This window comes from Mustela putorius, unplaced genomic scaffold (genome assembly GCF_011764305.1).
Source record: "Mustela putorius furo isolate JIRA1106 unplaced genomic scaffold, ASM1176430v1.1 tig00000592_pilon_pilon_pilon, whole genome shotgun sequence".
Classification (NCBI taxonomy): domain Eukaryota; kingdom Metazoa; phylum Chordata; class Mammalia; order Carnivora; family Mustelidae; genus Mustela; species Mustela putorius.
In genome coordinates this window covers 797467-821498 of record NW_025421426.1, presented here as the reverse complement: position 1 = coordinate 821498, position 24032 = coordinate 797467, and the positions used below count along the sequence as shown (strand labels likewise).

General features: G+C 50.8%; 1 long non-coding RNA gene across 1 annotated transcript in view; it reads right to left on the bottom strand.

The window, feature by feature from the left end:
- Positions 1–8077: 8077 nt before the first annotated feature.
- The window catches only part of LOC123392611, a 55751-nt gene continuing 39796 nt past the window's right edge, over positions 8078–24032 (bottom strand). Inside the window, exons 2-3 of the long non-coding RNA XR_006607341.1 lie at positions 11277–11369; positions 8078–8436 (exon numbers count right to left, since the gene is read on the bottom strand). This is a non-coding gene — a long non-coding RNA (uncharacterized LOC123392611). The remainder of the gene's footprint in view (positions 8437–11276; positions 11370–24032) is intronic.

Genomic DNA, 24032 nt, shown 5'->3' with positions numbered 1-24032 from the left:
GCAACAGGCTCCCGACAATTAACGATTCCCTGTTTTCTTGGTTTATTCCAAAGGCAAGACAGGCAAGCCTCAAGGGTCGGGTCTCCCGATCTGATCTTTCCGATGCCTCTTCTGTAGTACCATCAGGGCCGATGTCCAAGAAAAGAATACAGCCTGCTCCCGGGCCTCGGAAGAACACCTGCCTGCTAGGGTTCCTGACAAAGACAGACGGGACGTGGGCGCTGCTACGCCAGGTGCTCCTCCACTTGAACGTGACGATGAGCGTGCTTCAACGGCCACTGACTTGGGCATAAGGACCAGCAGCGCTGAAGTTCCAATATCCACCTCCTGGAGAAGTCATGAAGCCCCATCCCTGGCTCTGCTTGGCCCTGCCCGCGTGCCTGGTCCTCCATATCTCCCGTCTCAAGGCGTCTCCCTCCCCATCCTGTGACCCAAAACTCAGAAGGACAGGATGCTCAGAGACGGGCTGGTACCTGAGCTCTGCAACCTTACACAAGAGGCCTTTATTGTGCCAAGGATCTAGTGAGAGAGGGAATTCCAAGGATCTGGTGGGAGAAGGAATTGCCAGGGTTGGGGGATCCCCTCACAGGAAGCTCCCCTCACTCATGCGGCATTACTCAGCCTGCTCTGCATGCTGTATGGATGCTGGGGATAAGAAGGTGTGAAGAGAAAAGGGAAAAATGGCAGTCCGTGCCCTCATGGAACGAAAATTTGATTCAGGAGATAAATGTTGATCACACAGATGGCACAAAAAATGTACAGGATGTCCAATTATGACCAAGAATGCAAAGACGTACACGGTCCTGTGTGCGGATGACAGCAGGGGATGGGTCCAGTCGGGGAAGCCTTCCCTGGGGACTTCGAGGACCCCGGGGGTCCCTTCCTCAACTCACTCAGGTCTTGCTCAAAAGTCACATCCTCGGGGCGCCTGGGTGGCTCAGTGTGTTAAGCCGCTGCCTTCGGCTCAGATCATGATCTCAGGGTCCTGGGATCGAGCCCCGCATCAGGCTCTCTGCTCGGCAGGGAGCCTGCTTCCTCCTCTCTCTCTGCCTGCCTCTCTGACTACTTGTGATCTGTCTCTGCCGAAGAAATAAATAAAATCTTTAAAAAAAAAAAAAGTCACATCCTCATAGGAAATGTCGTGGGCCCCAGAAGTAGCCGTCCCTTGATCCCTGGATCCCCCTCCTCTGACTCCCGGTCCTCACTCTCCCTTCATTTCCTACGTCACTGACCACCCCTGACATTACACCGCGCAGCCGCTGACCCCTTCGCTGGGAGACTGGAAGCCCGTTGTCTTCCTGCTGTTCCACCACAGCACCGAGAACAGCCCCCAGCACGGAGCAGGTGCTCTGGAAACACCTGCTGGATGAATGGGTCAGTTGTGATTTCTGAAGGCCCACTGGGTGGTCCTGGGGGAATGTGACAGGGGAACAAGACTTGTGTCAGGGTGACCAGTGTCACCGCTACCGCTCGAGGGAACAGCCCTTTGAGGGAGAGGGAGCAAGGGGTGGGGATGAGAAGGGACCACTGAGGATGAGGAAGCAGGAGGCCGGGCTGCAGACGCAGGCGTCAGGGGGTCTGTCACCGCTCACGACGAGACCGGGACCAGCCAGACTGCTCACCTTTACCCCAGAAGGAAGACGGAGCTAATGAATTGTCCAAGCTGGGAGGGAGGCTGGAAGGATGGTTAAAATGTGACCAGATTCGCCCTGTGAGATGGGCACCTTGGCCGTGGATCGGGGTGCGCCAGAGTGGGCAGGGAGCCCAGCGGGGGCGCTGCTGCTGGGTGCAGGGAGAGAAGCAGCTCAGTCTGCAGTCGTGGCCGTGGACAGGAGTCAAGGGAGACCAGACGTATTTGGGATGTCGAATCCACAGGACACGATAAAGGGCTGTTAACGAAATCAGTCAGGAGGGGACCGGAGGGGGGGGATGTTCGCTGGGCTTCGTGCATGAGCACAGACCCGACATGGCAGCCAAGGCCTTCGTCTCCCAACAGCCGCGGGCAAGCATGGCCTCTCAGGAACCCTGGCTTACATTTTTGCACCCTGACCCCAAACCCACCGCCTTATGAAGAGGGGCTCCAGGGCAGCCGCATCCACCTGCGTGGATGTCCTTTTCCCACCAAATGTAATAAGGCCGTGGGTTCTGAGAATCTGCTTTCTCACTGTATTCATAATTCTCTTCCTTCTCCCCGAGCTGCCCTGAAACAGTAAGACACGAGGAAAGGGCCACTCCTCAACCCACCCGCGGAGAGGAAGGCTGCCTTCAACGCACTGACGTCTCCAGGACCCACCACAAAATTACAATCTCATTCATAGTTTATGTTCTATCGACCACCTCGTTGGTGAAGTTAATCCACCTTTGAAACCCACAGAGAGCCCGCGTGAGATCGAATATACACGGCTTTTGTACAATTTCAAAATACAGGGTGCCTCTGGTGAGAAGTGAAATTGCCAGGAGAAACTCTCCGTTAGTTATCAAGCTCAGCACGCGGGGAGAAATACTGACCGACAGCGAAGAGGTGCTGGGGTGCGCGTGTGTGTGTGTGCTCACATGCAAGCGTGCACATGTGTGTGGCTCAACAGGAGGAGAGAGAAAACACTGATGAGGGGGAAGGGCACCTGCTCTCAGACACACACGGACGCAAGCCCGAATCTGAATGGAGGCAGCCTGAACCCTCCGCGGGTGACCGTCACCACCTGTCAGGGCGCGTTAGCGACAGAGGGCTGCACTTCTCTCTGATGTACACAAACAAAGCCCAGAGCTGTTAATAGGTTTGAAAGGACATTATGGATCGCTCCGAACAAAACTGTGACTGTTTCAGAGACAGAACGCAAGGGAAAGGAAGCGCAGAGCAGACGCGACTGCCCAGACTCTCTCTGATGTGGGGACACAACGGCGGCGGGAAATCTTTTATCACAGACTGAGGCCAGGAGGAGCAGGAGCCCCCCGAGGGGAAACCTGCTCCGTGTAAGGAGGTCGCTGCCCCATTGCTGCGTCTGGAAACCAGCTCCCTTTCTGCTGCTCCCCCATCGGCAGCTGCAGGAGCCAATAAGCGAGAACTCCAGTTCCAGTTCTGGCCACCAGCTTCCAGCATTTACCAGCGCCGCTCAGCAGACAGGTAGCTTCATTTCCAGCAACGGGGGCCGCTAGCCACTTCCCGGTCCCACGACAGGCCTGGGGAAAACTGTCAGCCCTCAAGCACCCGCTGCTTCAGGAAAGTCGCCTCGTGTCTGATTACAGGTTGGGTTCCGTTTCCAGCTGGGCCCGTGACTGTGTGATGTCAGGAAAGTCACCTAACCTCTCTGAGCCTGAGTGTTTTCCTCTGCAAAGCAGGAATAAAAGATCATGACCCCCTACCCAGGGCACACAACCTGATTCCAGAACTATCTGTGCGAATGAAAGGGAATGAGGCGTGTGGAGCTAATGGTCAGCAGAGGAAGAAGGTCCCGCTTTGTTAATCCCACACCTAACAGTGCAGCTTCCTGTTCGATATTTTCCCAGGGTCTTGACAAATATTAACTGATTTCATCTTTAAACAAGCCTGTGAGGCTGAGACTGTTATTTTCTCTGCTTAATGGATCAGGAAACGGAGACATCGGGATGATACAGGCCGTGCCCACGACACCAGCTCGCCAAAGGTGCCACATCACTCAAACCCACGCCTGAACCGGTGTGCTTCTCTGCTGCACTTGACAATCTAGAAATGTTCATTATTCCTGTTCTTTTAACCCCTCATTCTCAGCATCTTCAAATCCAGCTGGTTTTCCTTCTTTTTACCCATTTCACTCAGCTCTACTTTTCCCGTCCACAGCCGTCACCTGAGAGATTCCCGTTCCCCCTGCTCCCATCTACCCTGCACATCACTACACAAATCAACCCCTCTAAGATGCTGCTTTCCACCTCTCCTACCTGCTCAGACCCTCCACAGCCCCATTTCACTGGCACAGCGAAGCCACGCTCCCCTGGGACCTTCCTCAGCCGGACCAGTCCGGACTGTCTCGTGCCATGTGTGAACCCCTGCCACTGGCTCTTCCTGCCTCCCCTCTGCTCACACGGCCATTTCCCAGAAATGCCTCCTCCATGCCCTTCCAGACTCTGCACGTCCCTCACCCATCCTCTGCTGTCCACAGCTCCAATCCCAGGGTGAGTCCCAGGAGGCCAGAGGCAGTGTGAACTACAGCAAAGAAGGTGATAGAAGACGTATCCTCAGGAAGACAAACCTGGAAGCAGATTTCTGAATAGAGAGAGAGAGAAAACAAGGAAGCCAGGGATCCCAATGCTGAACTTTCTTAACATCTCCTTCTTTAATTAAAAATAACAACAACACAGAATTCTCAAGCTGATGTCGAACAAATCAAATACAACCCACAGATGTGTTTTTCTTTCCTTCATAATTTTTTTAAACACAGAGAATTCACCTGAAAATTCAGATTTCCAGCTTCTCTTTAAACATGAGCTGCTTTAGCTGCCCTGGACTCCCATTCTCCCCGGAGCAACAACACGTGTCATCACTTGCTCCCTTCACGTGGGGCACTCGCCCGCCCGTTAGCCGCAGTCCCCACTGCTCCGGATTACTCAACGCTGAGGTCAGGCTGCCATTTATCATTAAGCTTACACTCTTTCTTTCCTCGCAGTGGAAAGCTGCTTCTTATAACTAAGGTCTTTCGTGAGAAGAAGGAGCAAACACAGACTAAGACGGAACACACATTTTCAGGCGAAAGAGAGGCAAATACTTCTGACACGGAAGCAGAACATTCCTACATCTCCAACATGCAGACCCGCTATCCAACTGACTCTTTACGTACCTACCTGGCACTGTGGGCATTGGAAGCTGTAACCCCAGGTTTAGATCCTTTCTGGGACTCAGACCTTCCTGCTGAGTCTTACTCTGCTTGTGTTGGGAAGAGAGGGAAAGGCCATCTTGGAAACCATCGCAAACTAGGACTGGCCCTCCAAAGGCCAGGTCCAATGTCCTGAACCTTTTCCTCATTTGCTTTGTGCTTCCAAAAGTGAGTCTCACCTTCAGGTATCTGACTGGTCACTAGGTAAGAAGTCATATAAAATCGTTCCAAATAAGGTATGAAGGCTGATGCTGGTTTCATGACGTCTGTCTTCAGGTTCCAACGTAACAGGTGCCCACTGTGCTATAACCAGTGGTTATAAATGGGCTTCCAGAGACCTTACTCCTCTCAGGCACTGGTGTGGGAAGTCGGTTATGCAGAATGAGGTGGAAGGGAGCCCAGAGACCTCGACAGACCAGCTCCATGTTCCCCCACATTAGAAAATGAAGGTCTGTGTAAGACGCCACTGGAGGGGGAAAAAAAGGTGGCGCGGTTCTACCATTTTTAAGGGGAAAAAATGTCTAATTTTAAAAGCAACGAGATAACCATTTACAGTTTTGGTTGCAAGCAAAGAAAACGGACTCAGACTGAGTTTACTGTAAGTATAACAGCCCAGGGAGCGAGGAGGCGCTCAAAGAATTTACGGGGGCTCAGATGCGGCAGGCCTGAGGGCAGGCGGCAGGAAGTAAAGCCACTGTACTGTCGCCGAAAGGCTCGGACAGGAACCTGTAGGCTCTGCTGTTGGAATGAGTGGCTTCCCATCGGGCCCTCTCCTTATTTGACCGACCTGGAATTCTAAGTCCCAGAAAAGTGAGCCCAGGACTTCTCGACCACAGTTGACACGCAGGGCTGGATAACTGCTTGGAGGGCCGTCCAGGGCTGTGTGGGGTATTTGGCACACCCTGGCCTTTCCCTGCTCCAGACGCTGTCTCCAGACACTGTCCAATGTCCCCTAGGACAGAACTGCCCCCAGTTAAGAATGATCGAGTTAACCCAACTTCAGAGATATCCCGGCTGTCTTGGGGTCAGGGGGTGTGAAGGTCTGGACCCTCAGCTTCCACAGCACAAGGCATGTGCCTAAAATTATCCTCAATCCTCAATACTCAATACAATAATTGTCCCACAAGGAAACCAAAGGCTATGTGGTAACAAGAGATTGAAAGCTAAAATTCTATGACTGACAAGTTCCATCACCTCAAGTTTCAAGAATCGAGGGCTCTCTCTTGGCCACTGGAGACAGCCAGCAGAAGTAACGGGATGGGGAACGGTGACTTCTATCTGCTGCCACCTTCCTCCCCAGCTGTCTGTCTCATCAACGACTCAGCAACTCAAAGTCTCCTAATCCGGCGCAAAGAGAAATGGTGGTTCCGTGGGAGACTTTCCAGTCTGAAGTCTCCAATCTGGACTTCTCTGGCGTACCGGGCAGGAAGTAGAAATCCTCTGAATGGGGGTGAGGTGGGATCGCAGGGTCATTCTTTATCAAGTCAGAGAGCAATTTGTTCCCCCCGACTCCTCACTCAGTCATGCTGAATGGGTACCGCGCGGGTTCACTCTCGCGGGTTCGGGATTGCGTGAATTCTTGGCAGCAAGCCTCTCTCTGTCGCCGTGCGCCTGGAATTTTGCTCACCCACCTGGACACAGCTAAAGTGCCTAACGACAAGCCTCCTACCTGGGAAGCCCTTTGAAACTTTCCAAGCTAGTTCCACCAAAACAAACGGCTTTAAGATCACCCGAACGATGCGAGGAGGAGGAAAGGGGAAAGGCGAATGGAAATCTACAAATAAGGAAAGGAACGAGTCTCTGAAGAACCCGAATGACCCCAGCACTTCTGCCTGAATTTAAGTCTCCTCCATATTTGCGATTCATTCTTAGTGCCCAATTACATCTTAAGTAGATAATCCCCAGTAGAGCCGTTCTTCTGTAAACAGCCAGTAATTTTGATATATTAGAATTAAAAGAAATTTCCTAAGGCCAAATTCTGCCATGTTTTAAAAATATATACCTTGGTTATTCCAAGAATAATTTTGCTTCAGGGACCCAATTAAAGTTATCAAAACTGTAGTTTCTTCTGGATGCAAAAGATACAATATATTTTGCACATACTTCTACTGGTTATTATTTTTTAGGGATTTCATTTTACAGATTCAAAAAAAAAAAAAACTTCAACCAAGGGGAAGTGTTTTAGAAGATCACATAAGTCTAAATTGCAAACAAAAGGAACAAAGCTCTGTAATCACCAAGGAGGAGCAGGTTTGTTCATGGACAGGTTAAAAAAAAAAAAAAAAAAAAAAAACCTGCCAAATAGGTTTGTTTATGAGATGGTGCAATTTTCAATGCTTTGAAGTTTAAGATGCGGTAAGCACAGTTCATCCGAGGCATAATCAAGAAGTGGCTGTTTGTTTCTGTTGCTGCAAAATTATGGGGTGTCCCATATGGGCTAGCGTCTTGCACGGGTGTGGATATGGTAATTACCCTGCAAGAATCCTGACATTCCCTGCCTTCCTGGGGAAGGACAGGGAGCAATGATAGGGACAGTCGATGACAGCCTTTCAAGTGTCTCAATCCTCCTGGCTTGTTTAAGGTATGAGCAGCGGAGCCAGAGAGACAAACAGAGAAAGTGTTACGTGTGAAGCAGAACAGGTAAATCAAAACAGTTCTATTTGCGAGATCTGCCAAATTATTTGTCAGCATGATAACGGGGGCCAGTTCCCGACATAATTCAGTTAACCGGGTGTTTAACTTGCAAAGAAGATTTGAGCAGCTTGACCTTCATCATTTCATAATGAGCAAAGAGTTTGCCTGTCACATCATGATTTCTGTTATATGGCTTCAAAAAGTGGGAGAAAGAGAGAAAGGAAAGGAAAAAAAAAAGGGGGGAAAGTGCTGCTGTCCATTTCCCTGCTGAAACATCGCCACATCAACCTGCATTACGAGGTCCAATAGGCTGGACCCCAATCTGGCCACCAGAAGTACCAGGTGAGTGGGAGGCTTGGTGGGCAGAGGAGGAACCCCCTAAATCTACTTCCTGATGTTATTTTCAAAAATAAGTGAGATTTTAGGGCCTCTTGGGTGGCTCAGTCAGTTGAGCGTCTGCCTTCAGCTCAGCTCCTGATCTCAGGGTCCCAGGATCGAGCCCCTCGTCGGGCTCCCTGCTCAGCGGGGCATCTGCTTCTCCCTGTCTCTCTGCTCATGCTCTCCCTCTCTGTCTCTCTCAAATAAATAAATAAGTAATCTTTAAAAAAACAGTTGGATTTTTTATTTTCCATAGTTTGGTGCAGGGGCCCACAAACATTTTCTGTAACGGGCCAGGCGGTAAGTACCTTAGACTTGGCGACCTGTACAGTCTCTGTACAGCAACTCAGCTCTGCCGCTGTAGCTTCAAAGCATCCCACAGCACACTGTATGTGGCCTGGCTGTGTCCCAAGAACTCTCTGTCTTACACAAAACAGGTCGCAGGCCAGGCTTGGACTGTGGGCAGTCGTTCTCCGGTCCCGCTCGAGGAGCAGGGCTGGCTCCATGTTTCAGAGCTTCAGGGATGCTACACGCTCTCCGGCGTGTCTTGATGTGGCAACTTTGAAATTTTGCTTTAAACCTTCAAAAAAAAAATGATAATAACAACAGAGCTTTATTCATTTACTACTTGTACCTTGTGGATTCCATTCTTCCTTTCTCATGTGCAGCCACAACAGGGGCTTCCAGTACATTTCACGAAGACTTGCCCGAAATGGCCCAAGTGAGAAGACGGTAGTCTTCAATCACTGTCACAGCGTTGGCAGGTGTAGCGGGAGGCCGAGGGAAGGCGCAGCTGCTTCTCAGCCACTAGATCCTTCCCAATCCCGGGAAATACCCCCCAGCTTCTCACTCAGGCCAGAGTGACCCCAAACAGCCTCTCTGCACGGCCCAGAGATCACCCTGGCGGAATCACCCAAGTACAATCTGGACTCAGTGTCACACATACAGGCTGATAATGCTTCCTTTTCAATTCAAGGCATTGGGATATTTTTCAAAGCATCATTCTCGAAAACTAAAGCCCTGAAAAGATTCGATGCTTTCGAGAAAGGCTGGCTGTTTTTGTCTGTTACAAAAAGCCACCTTCCCTCCATGCATATTGATTAAAACAAAATTGTTGGTTTCGCATTTAATTCATTTGTATCTCAAAGTTCTTGAGTAATGCAGATGAATTCTCAGCGTGATTCTTCCCAACGCTGTGCTTCAAAACAATGTGTTGATGCAACCCCTGATTAATACTAATCTGTAGGATGTGAACGGTAAAAAAGATTTTCAATTATGAAATTACCATCCCAGTCACCCAGACCTCAGAACTCTTTCCCTGAATCTACCCTGCCTGTTAACAGGGCAACCACAGACTTGGATGGTTGATTTCCTCTCTTTGGGGCTCCTTCATCCCCCTCCGCAGCCCTTACTGGAAAAGCCCGGAGCCTCCCACTTTCAAGGTGACTGAGCTATGGCCCCGTCTTGTTTAAGACCCAAGACTTATTCAGCCCCTGAAAGCTCCGGGCCCATCTGCACACTAGCCAGCCACTTCCAGGAGGAGCAATGAATAGAAGAGCTTTGCTCCTGGAAACCGGTGAGCGAGGCTTTTTAAGCGGCTGAGGGCAGCTTTTCTACCCCTGGTGGAGCAATTTAAATGACAAGGGTCAGGATTAGCCCTTTATAGAACTGAGATGGAAAAAAAAATCTGCAGAGGCAGTGAAATGAGAAAGGTGGAGAGGATGCATTCTCGGACAATAGTGCCGCTTCCCAGCTTGCTAAGCACACAGCCACAACTACCCTGCCTTCAGTTCACTTGTCTACACTCTCCGTCCCTGCCGTAAACACACACGCGCCTCTATAGATGAGAACCGATTTTAATATAGAAACCTCCGTATCTATAATTCATGCTCTTTAGCCTTTACATATTTATTCTGCATTTTAATTAAGGCCAAAATCTGAATACTTTAGATGGATGGTTTCTTTCTTCTGTGCATAGCTTATAGGCAAATTACCTGGCAGAGGCCCAAATGTTAAGCAAACACAACAGAGCCGGGACTAGAATAAGCTCCTATCTGGACACAGCCAGGCCTAGAGAGCTCAGGAAGCGCTCTCCTCTGAAAGGTAACCATCTCCGGACTGGCAGGGCTCATCGTCCTGCAGTCGTGACAAAGGATAAAAGATCTAAGCTTGGGGATTACTGGGCTATCACACCTCTCCATAGGAAAGCAGCTGAGGGTCCCATCTGGTGACCTGCACCAGGGAGGGTCCGAGGCATGGGGCGATGGACGGGGCATGGAAAATCCTGATGTGTGCTGGGAATTCATCGTCAGGACCTAGAACTGAAGATCCCCACACAGACAGTGGAATGACCCACTAACGCGCGCATACACACACACACACACACACACACACACACAAATGGGCCCAAAATCAGAAAACCCATTAGCTCCCACTTGAATTTGGTGAGAAGGACCAGACTGTGATGAAAATGTCTGATGCTCTGAACACCTTCGGAGGTTTTCTCTTCAATAGTTTATCAAGGAAGGTGATCTTTAAAATATGAGACTCCACCTACGCCTCGCCCAAGGAGGCATCAAGCCTTCTTGTTCCGTTTCCAAAGTGGGTCGAATCTGAACCGTGCCTGTTTCGTCACTGAAGTGTCGCCAGAACACAGCTGTGTTCATGGGCTTCTGTAGTAGCCGTGGCTGCCTTCGCTCGGGGAAGGTAGTGCTGTACGTGGGACCCAGACCATCCGGCACGCAAGGACTGGAGTATTGGCTCTCTGTCCCCCGACAGAAAAAGTCTGCCAGCCCTACTCCCAGGAGTGGTCCCTCCACGTTCCTCTGCCTTTTGTTTTCTTCCTTCAGGAAAAGAAGGGGCAAACGAATCAGAGACATTTGGAATTCCGAAACTGTCTCCATCGCACTGTTTCTTTTAGTCTTTACAGAGCAAGAAGAAACCACAGAAAATTCTCCCTGAGCGTACTTTCTCTGGAGGTAAAAGAGCCTGTACTAATTTTTCAGTTCTCATAACACGGTACCACTGAACACCTCCAGAGTAGCTAACAGCAATGAAAGCAAGACTAAACCACCATGGACAGTGCCTGAGGGCCAAGCGCTGGGCTAGTGCTTTACCCCCAGAGCTGCATGTTAGCACCGCCACCGCCACACAGCACCTCCTGCCAGAATACCAACTCCACCCCCTTGGTAAGGGAAGGGGCAGAGGCAGTTTTGCAAACCAGATCTATCTGATTTCAAAATCCTTTCTTTGTAACTATTCTACGGCATCCGCTGCCTGGGCTCTGGCCCCACCTACCAGCTGACATTGTATGCACTTATTCTGCCAAGGACTGTTCCATTATCCCTCAAAACAGACCCAGAATGAGAATGGTGAGACTATCACACGCATTTTGCCAATCAGGTGGGTGAAATGACTCACCTAAGGTTACGCAGGTCATGTGAGCCGCTGCTGGGATTTGGGCTGAAGAGCAGACCAGAGGGTTCTTCATCTCTTTGGGGCTCGGCCTTCCATCTATACAATAAGGGGTGTAACTTCTCAGGACTTCGAACATGTAGCAAAAATCCATGATTTGCTTTTAAAAAGTGTTTGTAGGCCACAGAACAGACTTTCAGTCCCCCCTCAAAGCAGCTGCCCAGGGGTCACTGTGGACATCAAAACCCTGCCTCCAGGCCCCGTCCTGATGGGCCTGCACCTTCATACAGCTGGAGGTCTCCGGAGAGAACTCTACAAGGATATGTACATGAATTTCCACAGTGTTCAGGGTTCCCAGATTGCTAGTTAAAATGCACACTAAGTAAATAAATTCTGAGAAAGCAGAAAGAGAATGTAGATGATGCCACCACATCAAACTTGTTTGTGGATGCTTATAATTTTTTTTTTCCTCTTCTCAGGATTTATTTTGCTGTCTTTGGCAGAGTACTGCCCAACTTCCTCTGCAGGAATCACCTTGCCCCTGCGGGGTCCGCTGGGTTAAACCAATCCTCAGAGGCGCTCTACCCTCGCCAGGCCAAGAGCAGGCCACACCCCAAGACAGGCCTCTCAGAACTGGTTTCGGAAACACCAAAAAGACGATGTTCCTATGTAGGACTCTTCGTGGACCCTGGTAGCTAGAGCTGCCTGTGCCACAGCTGAGTTTCGTATCCTGCCAAGCCCAGCTCCAACCTTCCCTCCATCGGGGGAACCACCACACAGCCTGACTGTCTTGCATCCATTAGCCAAACTGGTTTCTCTTGCTTGTCACCATCCAACACTATCTTTTACAATTCCAGAAGTACCGTCCTTAAAAAACAAATTGCCTTCATTCAGTGTCATTTTGGCCTCACTTGGAGTCTCCTTCCTTTTTTTTTTTTTTTAAAGAAAGAAATCGCGAGCACTCACGCATGCATGAGTAGAGAGGGAGAGAGGGGCACAGGGAGAGAAAGAATCCCAAGCAGGCTCTGCCCAGCACAGAGCCCCCCTCAGGGCTCAATCCCACAGCCCTAAGATCACAACCTGAACCTAAATCAAGAGTCGGATGCTCAACTGACTGAGCTACCCAGGTGCCCCTCTAAGAATATTTTTACATCAAGTTTGTTTCTACTTTCTCTCTTAAAAAAAAATAAAAAATAAAAATCTAGATAGCTATTTTAAGATGCCAGGTAAGGTAGAAATTTACTAGGTATGGACAGACATACAAAGTGAAATTTTAAAAGCTATACTTTATTACTTGTCTTAAAGGGAAATACACATATTTTTATTTTATTATTCAGATCCGATCATCAAAGGTGTTAGCTTTCCTCTCCAGCTCTAGCCCTCTAGAACCTTGATAAGCTGAGATTCTCTGAACTCAGCTGGGTCTTGACCTCAATCTGTTCCCAAACAGGTGCAAATTTGCTGCAAAGCAATAAAGTCTACTCCAGGTTTTACTACCTATCATTTATTTCATCACGTTATTTCACTAAACGCTTTCATGAACATGATCCACGATAACCATAGAATTTCTTTAATCTCTTACTTTCCTAAGTATCACAAGAAAGGAAATAGAGTTACTTGGCACCCCTTGTTCACAGGGAACCCTACAAACAACTCTTTTCTCCTCAAGGGCTTATAAACACCGTGCGAACGTCTGTCCTACCCTTGCGATCCTGCAAGGGTGTCCTGTGACATTTGGGATGAAATCTAAGCTTCCGACCATGGCAAACAGAGCCCATTACGTGGTTACCACCTAGGGCTCCAGCTTCATCACGGACCTTTCCACTCTTCCGCCCCTTCCCCTTCCCCTCCTTGTGCCCCCCTCCCTCCCCTCCCGCTCCTCCTCCCCCCTCTGCTCTACCTCCTCTACCTGCTTCCCTGCTGCCCCAGCCACCATCTGTCCCTCATACTTGCCAAGCCCCCTCTCATCTCAAAACCTTGCTTGCTGCTCCCTCTGCCTGGAACACTCCTCCAATCTCCAGGACTGGCTCCTGCGTACCACTCAGGTCTCAGCTGAAATGTCACTTCTTTAAAAAGCCTTCCCGGGATCACTTAACCTAGAGTAACCCCCACCCCCAACTTGCTCTCTTGTATCTATCTCCCAGTCCTGCTCTGCTACGCAAAATGTATTATTTATGCTTTGCTTCCTTGTCTGTTGCCTCAACTAGGATACAATATCCATGAGAGCAGGGACCTGATAGTTGTGGCCCATAGGACAGCGTCTGGAACAGCGAGCTTGTGAAAGACACAGGGAGGGAAGAAGGGAGGGAGGCACTGGCGTCCCTTTGGCTGCCTATTAACTTCTGTAGCCCATGTTTTCAGATACTAGGACACCGTGTGCCTCTCCCTAAACCTTCTGATCACCGCAGTAGTGACTCCTGGGGCCAGAGCTAAGTCTTATGGGGCTGTATAAGCTGTAGATACCCTCTTTAAGAAAAAGAATAGAGAATTGTGTATGTAAGGGCAGGTATAGGAGGGCATATTTATTTAAAAGGAGAAAAGAAATCAGCACTGATAAGAATTTTGGAAACTCAATCCCTTTCCTCTTGGATCTCTCTAGGTAATTCACCAGACATGCATGCTCGCATTAGAAATGCTTCCTGAGAAGCGCGTGTGTGGCACAGTCATTAAGCGTCTGCCTTTGGCTCAGGTCATGGTTCCAGGATCCTGGGATCAAGTCCCACGTTGGGCTCCCTGCTCAGCGGGAAGCCTGCTGCTCCCTCTCCCACTCCCCTGGCTTGTGTTCCGGCTCTCGCTGTCTCCTCCCCCAACCCCTGTCAAATAAATAAATAAATAAAGCCTTAAAAAATAAAAGAAAAATGCTTCCTGAGGGGTCTGGCCTCTGCCACACACCTGGAACACTGGACAACCCCCAGCCACCCCAAAAGTCGGGGGGTCCAGGCTCATGAGAGTCCCAGAGGCTGTATTTCTTTTGTTCCTACACCTGTGTGCTCCAGCCCGCGCGGATAAACCACGATGCTCCTCCGTATTCCATCACTGCTACCACCTCATTCAACCCGTGACGCCGACCCCCCAGAATAAACCCCCATCGCACAGAGTGGGCCCTGCTGTGGAGGTGGCACTGGTCTCAGCAGGTGCACAATCGCGTCCCAGAAACTGTGCCGCATCCTGCCTTCTGAGGAAGACCTGAGTTATTCTCACAAACGTCACCCTCTCCTCGTCCGTCTTACATTCATATTCCAAACAATTTTCTTTATCCATCTTTTCTCTTCCAAGCCATGGTTCACTTTAAGTTTCCTGACCACACTACTAACATCTTTATGTTTGCTTTCGCTATTTCTGTGTTTGCGTGAGTTCTAAATTCAGTGTCCCCCATGAGCTTCATTAGCAGGCTCTTGCAAGTCACCAACGCACGTGCATGTAATGGTGACAAAGGGTGTCCTCACAAAGAACTGGGACGGGAGGGAAGACAACAGGTGACAGGAGACGTCCCGGCCAAGGGCTGTTTCACTTTAGCACAGAGAAGTATAAATAGAAGCCACGCTACTGTGTGGTCTCTCCCTGAACCACGTGGAGAATGCACTGGGGAGGCTGGGGGATTCAAACTTGCGCAAACTCTGTCTGGATGTATTTGGCAATTTCTATCAAAATTACAGGTGCACTTACCCTTTGACTCAACAATTCCACTTCCAAAAATTTATTTACATGCATATATATTTACTTACACTCACATGCAGGCAAAGAAACTAACACCTAAGGTTATTTACGGCAATGTTATTCCCCACACCAGCAAGTTATAAACAATCTGTGTGCCCATTTTCAGGGACCTGGTTAAAGGAATCATGATACGGCCACAGACTGAAGTACCATAAAGCTGGTAAAAAGGAATAGATGAGCTCCTTATCTTCAACTGTAAAAGGAACCGTAAGATATTTATTGAAAGAGGAAGCAGGCACAGTACAGTATGTATAGCTGAGTGACACTTTTTATTAAAAAAAGAGAAAATAAATATTTTTTATTTAGATGAATAAAAACATCACATGAAGGAAAAACAAGAAACTCATAACCGCCATTACAAGTTTTGTTTTCAGAGGGCTTGGGAATCAGGAACGGAGAAATATTTTCCACTACTGATCTTTTCATCATTTTTTGTCTGCATCCCCATGACAGGATAACCTTGTCAAAAATTAAAATTAAAAATTAAATGGGTCACCTCACGTTCATCAGGAGAGCTACTATAAGGAAAAAAAGAAAGAAAATAACAAGTGTTAGCCAGGATGTGAAGAAATTGGACCGTTTGAGCACTGTTGGTAAAATGGTACAGCTGCTATGAAAAACAGTAGGCACTGCCTCCAGAAATCAAAAATAGAATTAGCAGAGCATCTGGGTGGTGCAATCAGTTAAGCGACCGACTCTTGGTTTCAGCTCAGGTCATGATCTCAGGGTCATGAGGGGCCTTCTTAGAGGTAGAGCCCCTCGTCAGGCTCTGTGCTCCGTGGGAGTCTGCTTGAGACTGTCTCTCCCTCTTCCCTCACTGTCTCTGTCTCAAATAAGTAAATCTTTTTAAAAATAGTATTACGCAACTCCACTTTTGAATATATATATACCCAAGAGAACTGAAAACGGGCTCTCCAACTGCTATGTGCACATTCCTGTTTACAGCAGCTTATTCACAAGAGCGAGGATGTCAGAAACAATCCTGGAATCCGTGGACAGATCAACAGAGAAGCAAAATGTGGTCCTTCCACACAAGGGAGTATTATTCAGCCCTAAAAAGGAAGCAAGTTTTCACACATGCTGCAAAGACCACATGGATGAACCTTGAGAACATTATGCCAGGGAAGCAAACCAGTCACAAGGGGACAAATACCACTTAGGTGGGGCATTTAGGGTAGAAAGCAGAATGGTGGTCCCCGAGCGGGGAGGGGGATTTTAGTTTCATGGGCACAGAGTTTCAGCTCTGCAAGAGGAAAGAGCCCCGGAGGTGGCAATGGCTGCATGACAAGATAAATGTATTTACCACCACTGAACAGTGCGCTTGAAAATGGTCACGACTTGGGCGCCTGGGTGGCTCAGTGGGTTAAAGCCTGTGCCTTCGGCTCAGGTCATGATCCCAGGGTCCTGGGATGGAGCCCCGCATCGGGCTCTCTGCTCCGCGGGGAGCCTGATTCCCTTCCTCCCTCTCTGCCTGCCTCTCTGCCTACTTGCGGTCTCTGTCAAATAAATAAAATCTTTTTTAAAAAAAAATGGTCACAGTGGCAAGGTTATGTACATTGTATCACAATAAAACACACACACACACCTGGAGAAAATCATTACCAGGGGGAGACCGGAGACCCAGTCACGGAAAGTCACCTGCTCTCCCAAGACCCGTATTACTGGCCACTGGTCATCTTTGAGGACTGATGCAGCATCGGAAAATCCTCAAGTTCCGATCATGCCGACATTTATCAAACCTAAGAAGGTGGCCTCAGTTATACATTGGAGACTTTAATGTTCTAACCACGGATATACTGAGGGAGACGGTGGTGCCATTTTCATCAAAGAACCAGCCCTGTCTGCCCCGAATCCTTTCGGGCCTCCTCCCGTGCCAAAGCCCTTCGACCTTCAACACCTGTCGGTCCACCCGGCCTGGACCCGGTCCAATCACAAGCTTGCCTCCCTCTGGTTGGCATGTGACTCAGGCTGGCCAATAAGCGCCCTCTGACTTGGAGCACAGTGATTGGCCCGTGGCAGGGCACATGACTCAGCCAAGCCAATCATGGTTGGTATCCCGGGGCAGGCCAGGGAAGGCGTTCCCTCCGAAACGGGGGCATTAAAGACACTGCAGGCTGCAGCTGCGGCTGACCTTCTCCGTGGCCAGGCGGAATCGGGGGGAAGACAGCTGACGGAGGAACCCTACGAAGAAATGCAGAAGGAGAAAATGGAGAGAGATGGGGACTTCGCGGCACGGGCGCTGCTACCGCTGACGTTAGAGCCAGTCGCTGGCCTTTTCCACCGACTTGAACCAGTTAGTCCCCATCGTGCGCCAGTTTCCAGCAGGTATCTGGCTTCCGGCTGGTGTCCGGCTTCCGGCTGGCTTCCGGGTTCCGGCTGGAGTCCGGCTTCCGGATGGCGTCCGGCTTCCGGATGGCGTCCGGCTTCCGGCTGGAGTCCGGCTTCCGGCTGGCGTCCGGCTTCCGGCTGGCGTCCGGCTTCCGGCTGGCGTCCGGCTTCCGGCTGGCGTCCGGCTTCCGGCTGGTGTCCGGCTTCCGGATGGCGTCCGGCTTCCGGCTGGTGTCCGGCTGCTGGTGCAAGAGTCCGGCCGGGACGCACGGAATCGACGATCAGCAGCGCGGACCTATCCCTCCGGGAACCAGGGCGCTTCACGCTGCTGCCCTTCCAGCTTCTCCTCGGACGCCGCACACCTGAGGACCACACCGGCCGCGTGCCACGGTCCCGCCCTCAGTAGCGTCGGCCTCTCGCCCACTGAGCAGGGCCACGGATCAATACGGACAGTCAGTGCTTCAGAAAGAACCAGTCTCTGACAGGGACTGTCCCGCGGCGAAGGAAAAGCCCAGAGACAGCAGCGATGTGGCCAGGACCGCAGGCGGGGAGGCGGCGCCCTCCCCTCGGCTCCCTCTACTAGCTGCCTCACAGCCAGCGGCTTAACTGCGCGGCGAGGGACGGCGACCTGCCGTCCAGGATTCCTTCTGAGGACGTTAGCAAGACGCTGCTGTGCTGCGGACTGGCCTCGTGTCTCCGGGGAAGCCACCTACGTCCTCCGAACCTCGTCTGTAAAACGAGGACGGTCCTTGCCCCTCTATCACAGGGTGGCGGAAAGGACCAGGGACATGCCACAGGGGAGGGGCTTAGCACCCAGAAAGGGCTCGATAAAAGTGAGCAGTCGGGGTCGTTTACTCATTCAGTGATACGGCTTGGCCTCTTCTCAGGAAAGCCCAGTGAAAGATGAAGCCGAGGATATGAAGTTGATCACACCTGGGTCCTCACTTCCGATAACGTGACAAACGCTCACGTAACTGTTAATGAAATGATAATGGGCCACACTTCCTGGGCCAGGCCCTGGAGATTCGGTGACCAGTAGGACAGTGGTCTCTGAATTCACGGAGGGCATGGAGGGGACTGGCGATGAATGACTATCTGATGTAAAGATCTGGTAAGGACTACAAAGGAGGAGTCCACAGCATTAAGACAAGACCATGTCTTGACGTGAAAGTGATGTATTAAGAAAGCAGCCCTCGGAGAGCCTGGGGAGATGGTGGAACGCAGGAGGAGGCCAAGCAAAGGGGCAACTTCCTACAAAGACACCCGACCCCGCAGAGGAGCACGAGTGTCCCAACCTGACCCCAGCAAGCCAGCCCTTCCTATCCCTATGCCCATCAGCCATTGGCAAAGGGGCACCCTGGGAGACACAAACCCAGACCCTCCTGGCTAGGGGCACGTGACTCCAGAAGCCCACAGGGAGTCCTTCAATGAATGTGCAGATGGAGGCAGTGGGAGCAGAAGCCCAGGAAGTCCATCAGAGGCCCTTAGAGCAGTGGAAGCAGCCTAGGGCATCAGGTGGAGCTCCACAGTGTCCATCACACTGAGGACCTTGACCTCCTGGTAGAATGAGGTTATCAAGAAAGGCTTCCAGGAGGAAGGACATTTTCACTGAGTAGGAGTAGGCAAGGAGCAGGGGCAGTTCAGTTTGAGATGACTTAAGGGTTATTTAGACACAATATTTTTGTAGAAGGCAGTGAATCTGGGGATATTGTAGAATGCCATTCCCATCTGGGCTCCGTCTGCAGCCGTGACATGCTCTGCCAAAGCCATTAGTGGCCGGTGCCAGGTGGCCGGTTTGATGGCTGCCACTGGTGACACGCACCATAACTAGAGATCCAGGGCTCTCGGCAGGAAGCACTTGACAACCTCAGAGCTAAATGACTCAACCTTTCAGGGGCCAATTCGTTGCCCATCCAAATCCTCCCAGAGCACCTGGGACACTCAGGGCACTAAGACCAAAGGCTCCCTTATTCCTGAGCCCGCAGCCGCTGATCACATTTGCCTGGTGCAAAAGTTCTGAAGGATCTTCCCTTTCACGGCCAACCATATCCCTAACTCCTACTAAAAAAGGGAAGTCCAAGAAATGTGTTTTAAGAGAAATCAGATCTGGGTCTACCAAGACCAGCACTTCTCACCTGGGGGTGGGGGTGCTATCCCCCAGGAGATGTTAGCAATGTCTGCTAACTCATAATGTCTACTTCTCATAACTTGAAGCGGGGGTGGGGAGGGGCATCCATGGGCAGAGGTCAGGGAACCATTAAACACCCTATGATGTGTAAAATGACCACACGAAAAAGAATTGCCTGGCCCAAAATGTCGACAGTACCAAGGTTGAGAAGCCATGAAATAAGACCGTGGTTAAATGTGTGGCAAAGGTGGGATCTCCAATCTACCACCTCTTTCTTTTTTGCCAAGTTCAGTGATGTGTGTGTAAGACAACTTTTTTTCGGTGTCAAATAGCAGAAACTATGCTCGACTATCTTAAGCATAAAGGATTTATTGTTCAAATCACTGATTAGTCCTGACACAGCTGATCCAGGGGTCCAAGTGATGTCATCAGGAATCATTCGCTCTCTCCCCCTGTATTCCCTCTCTCTCTCCGACCACTGCTGTTCTTTTTCCTCCCTTTCTGCTTTATCCTCAAGCAGGCTCTCACCACGTGAAGCTCTACGGAGCACAGGCTTACACCTTGTAGAGGTGACGCCGGGGAGCAGGAGAGCTTCTTTTTTCCAACACTGCAGTTACACCATCATCTAAGAAGTGGCTTGACTTTTTTTTTTTAGAGAGGGGAGCATGGGTGGGGGGCTTATTTTTTTTTTAAGAGAGGGAGCATGGGGGCAGAGGAAAAGGGAGAGAGAATCTTAGGCAGACTCCATGCTCAGCACATAGCTCCATTTCATGACCCTGAGATCATGACCTGAGCCAGAATCAAGAGTCAGATGCTCAACCAACTGAGCTACCCAGGGGCCCCAGAATTGGCTTGGCTCTCTGACCATTACTGAAACAATCACTGGAGTCAGAGGATGCAGAACTCTCACAGGTCAGGCCTGAGTCCCATGTCCATATCTGGAGGCAGAAGTCGTCAACCCAGCCAGAACCATATACTAAGCATGGGTCCCCAGGAAAACGGGGTGCTTCGTTGCATAACTGCAATCAGTCCTCACATCAGTCCTGGAATGATGACAGTGTTTTCTACCATCACTCGGACGTGGAGTCCCGCTGAGAAGACGACACAGCCGAGGAGCTGGAACTGCAGCGTCTGGGGCCAAGACGGTCTGGGTTCAGCTCCCAGCTCAACAGCTGACACTGGGTAAGTCTTATCTTTTGTGTTTGGGTTTCCTTATCTACAAAAGGAAATGGTTTATCTGGGAATTCAGGAGTTCATCCCTAGGAAGGGTGTAAATCATGCCTGGGACAGACAAACTAAGCACTTGACAAATGGCATCCCTTCTGGGAACCAATCCAAGCTACTCATTTTACAGAAAGAGAAACTGAGGTGGGAAGAAAAAAAAATCTGACTCCTTCCAAGTCCCACAGAGGGTCTGTGGCAAAGGCACGACAAAAGGGCCCACTTGTCCTGACCTGAGGGCTCTTTCCATGACACCCAGGACCCTTCTGAAGACTTAAGCCCAAGATAAATTTCCCCAGCCCTTGAAGGCAGAAATTCTCCCCCAGAACCAGTATCTGTTGATTTTATAAACTCCATCTGACCTGCCAGCCTTGACCCAGTGGAAAGCCCTCCCAGCCACGACGGGGCTGTAGACCCTGACCGTCCTCCGCCGGGTGCCTGCCCCACTCCCCAGCTGCAGAAGGGCGCGGGGTCCCAGCGTTGAGGCTCGCTCTGCTCTGGCTTCTCCCCACCGCAGCCTCCCTCTCGCCTTCTCGGGCTCCCTGGAAATCCATGTATTTATTAGTCGCTCCTTCCGTTTATGAGTTAGCTGCAGGAAAGGAGAAGCCATGTGCTCCTTCAGACAGCACGAGAAGCAGCGAGAAGAAAAGGTTATGGCTGTGTTTACTTTACTTAGTGCTGTTCTCCCGCTGCGTCCCGGTCGACGCGCCCCGGCAGTCCAGGAGGGTGTTATTAGCCGAAGAGCTTTCTCCGACTGACACGGAGCAGGCGCCGTGATGACACAGGGCCTAGGCGGGGAGGAGGAACGCTGAGGTTACCATTAAAGTGCGAGCTCCTTGCACATCTGAGAGGGTGGGACAGGATAAGGGGAGAAAGGGTAAGCGCAACCCCCACAGCAGTGACCAAGGTGAGGACTGACACTCACTGAGCCTCTGTCATCTGCCAGACATGACGCATCATTCCCTTCACGCCCTCAACGACCAGCTGCAGACACACGTGTCTTCCGGATCCTGCGTCACACATGAGGAAACAGAGCCGCAGAGAGACAGAGGACCTGGGCCCGAGTCAGCCGTGTCTGCCTGCTGAGGCCCAGCTCCGAACCCGGGAACTGAGGCTTCCTGCTCCATCACCTCTCGAACCTGCGCCTTGGGAGACAGCGTTTCTCACATTTGAAGGCGCCTTTCAAGTTCATCGGTTACTCATCTAACAAATGTCTCCCAGCTGCCAGTTGCTAGCCCCTGGGAGGTGGGCACAACAAAACCCCCTAGAACCTTCCACGGCTTCCTTGCAAGAACAGGCTGATGCATGTCCTGGCAGAGGCAAGAAGGCCTCTTCTGAAGGAGAGAGGGCTCGGGGACATCCGCTGAGGGGCCAGCATTGCCTTCCTGGTTACTAAGACCAAATCCAGCAGGGAGCCCGCGTGGCCCAGCGCCCCAGCTCTCAGGAGACCTTGGTTTAAAACCCAGGCTCATCCCCCCTCTACTAGGTACCACCCGTGGAAGACGACGCGCTCTCTCTCGGCACTTTTCCTCTTGGTGCAAAATGAAGAAAAGAAGGCTCCGTACCCCTTGCAGCTCTTGTAAGGGTTAAGCAAAGATCTTTATCAATTCAGCCGGAAGTCCAAGTCTGGCTGCAGGAATCAAGCTGCGGCCGGCTCCCCGCTGCTCTTCCTGCCAGACGCAGTTTCTCCCATTGCCCTGGTGCTCCTGGCCTCCACAGTCCCTGGGGCCACCCACTGAAATCGTCTCATTCCATTCCATGTCCTCTCATGGAACAGAAAACCATCTGCTCCGATGGCTCCAAGGTGGCGGCCGTGGGAAAGGGACCTAAGACTGTGCAAGCAGGTAACAGGGGCACAGTGATAGATTTTTCTCTGTAACAAACACTCCTCACACTGAGGGCTGAGGTCACCGTGGTCCAGTCACTTCTTCTGTCCCCATTTTCCATTAAATATGGGAGTCAGGGCAAAGCCCACTTTTGTGAGAGTAATAAGTCATAAGCTTAGCGCCTCGCCAATGCCAACATCGCCTTACGCATCTCCAAACGCAAGTCCCTGACCCCTCACCACCTCCTCACAAAATACAAATGGTAACTATTCCTGCTTTACACGTGGGGCACTGTAGCTAGAAAAGGCCACTGAGGTTACCCAAAGCCCACACCTTATCATACAGCAGCTGTGTGAGGTGGTCTCTCTGAGTTGGAAAGGGTAGAGCCCAACACAATCTGGGTTCAGAGGGAAAAAAAAAATCCCATAAATATGTTGGCACATACAACTGGAAAATTCAGGGGTAAAGGCTAACTCAGGCACAGAAGGATCCAGGCTCTCAAATGGCTCCTGGGAGCCCTCCTCCCCAACCCTGCTTCCTGGGTGTCAGCTTTCTCCTCAGGGATGTGTCTCCTTCCGGATGACGAAATGGCCACCAAGAAGTCTGGGCATGTCCATCAGAAAGGATGAATACCCAACTTTTGTAGCAACATGGACGGGACTGGAAGAGATTATGCTGAGTGAAGTAAGTCAAGCAGAGAGAGTCAATTATCATATGGTTTCACTTATTTGTGGAGCATAACAAATAGCATGGAGGACAAGGGGAGTTGGAGAGGAGAAGGGAGTTGAGGGAAATTGGAAGGGGAGGTGAATCATGAAAGACTGTGGACTCTGAAAAACAATCTGAGGGTTTTGAAGGGGCGGGGGGGGGGGAAGGTTGGGGGAACCAGGTGGTCGGTATTAGAGAGGGCACAGATTGCATGGAGCACTGGGTGTGGTGCAAAAACAATGAATACTGTTACACTGAAAAGAAATAATTACAAGAAAAAAAAAAGTCTGGACATGCGCAGCAGCAGAGAGCCAGAGAAACTGAGGCTGTGGCGCTCTACAGAGCGGCTCCAGAGATCTCAGACAGCAATGCCCGCTCCATCTGGGGGGTCCCAGGCCAACTCCCGCCCCAGTCACGACCTGTGAGGAGGAAGAGCAGTCATGCGCCTGGACAGACCTCAGTCATCTGAGCATCCCTGGAGTCCGAGATGGGGGAAGCCACGCCCCAAGTGCCTCGACAGAGGGTGGGCGGTGCAGCCCACCCCACAGGGAAATCAAGGAATCGCTGGGGCCAGAAGCAGCAGCATGAGATGCCAAAGAGCCACAGGTGCCCCTGCTCAGACTCCTTCCCTCACTCTCCTGATCAAAAAGGCACACGGTGTCGGAAGCTCCTTCCTCTGGCCCATTTTCCCAAGCTCGTTCTGTGACCGAGCAGCAGCAAACAAGAGAGTGCGGGAAGTTGGGTAACTCTGAGCATAGACTGAGCTCGGGGAGGAGGACGCAAGAGAAAGAGAGAGAAATGACTTAATTCTTTCCCCAAAGTTTTGCAGCAGCC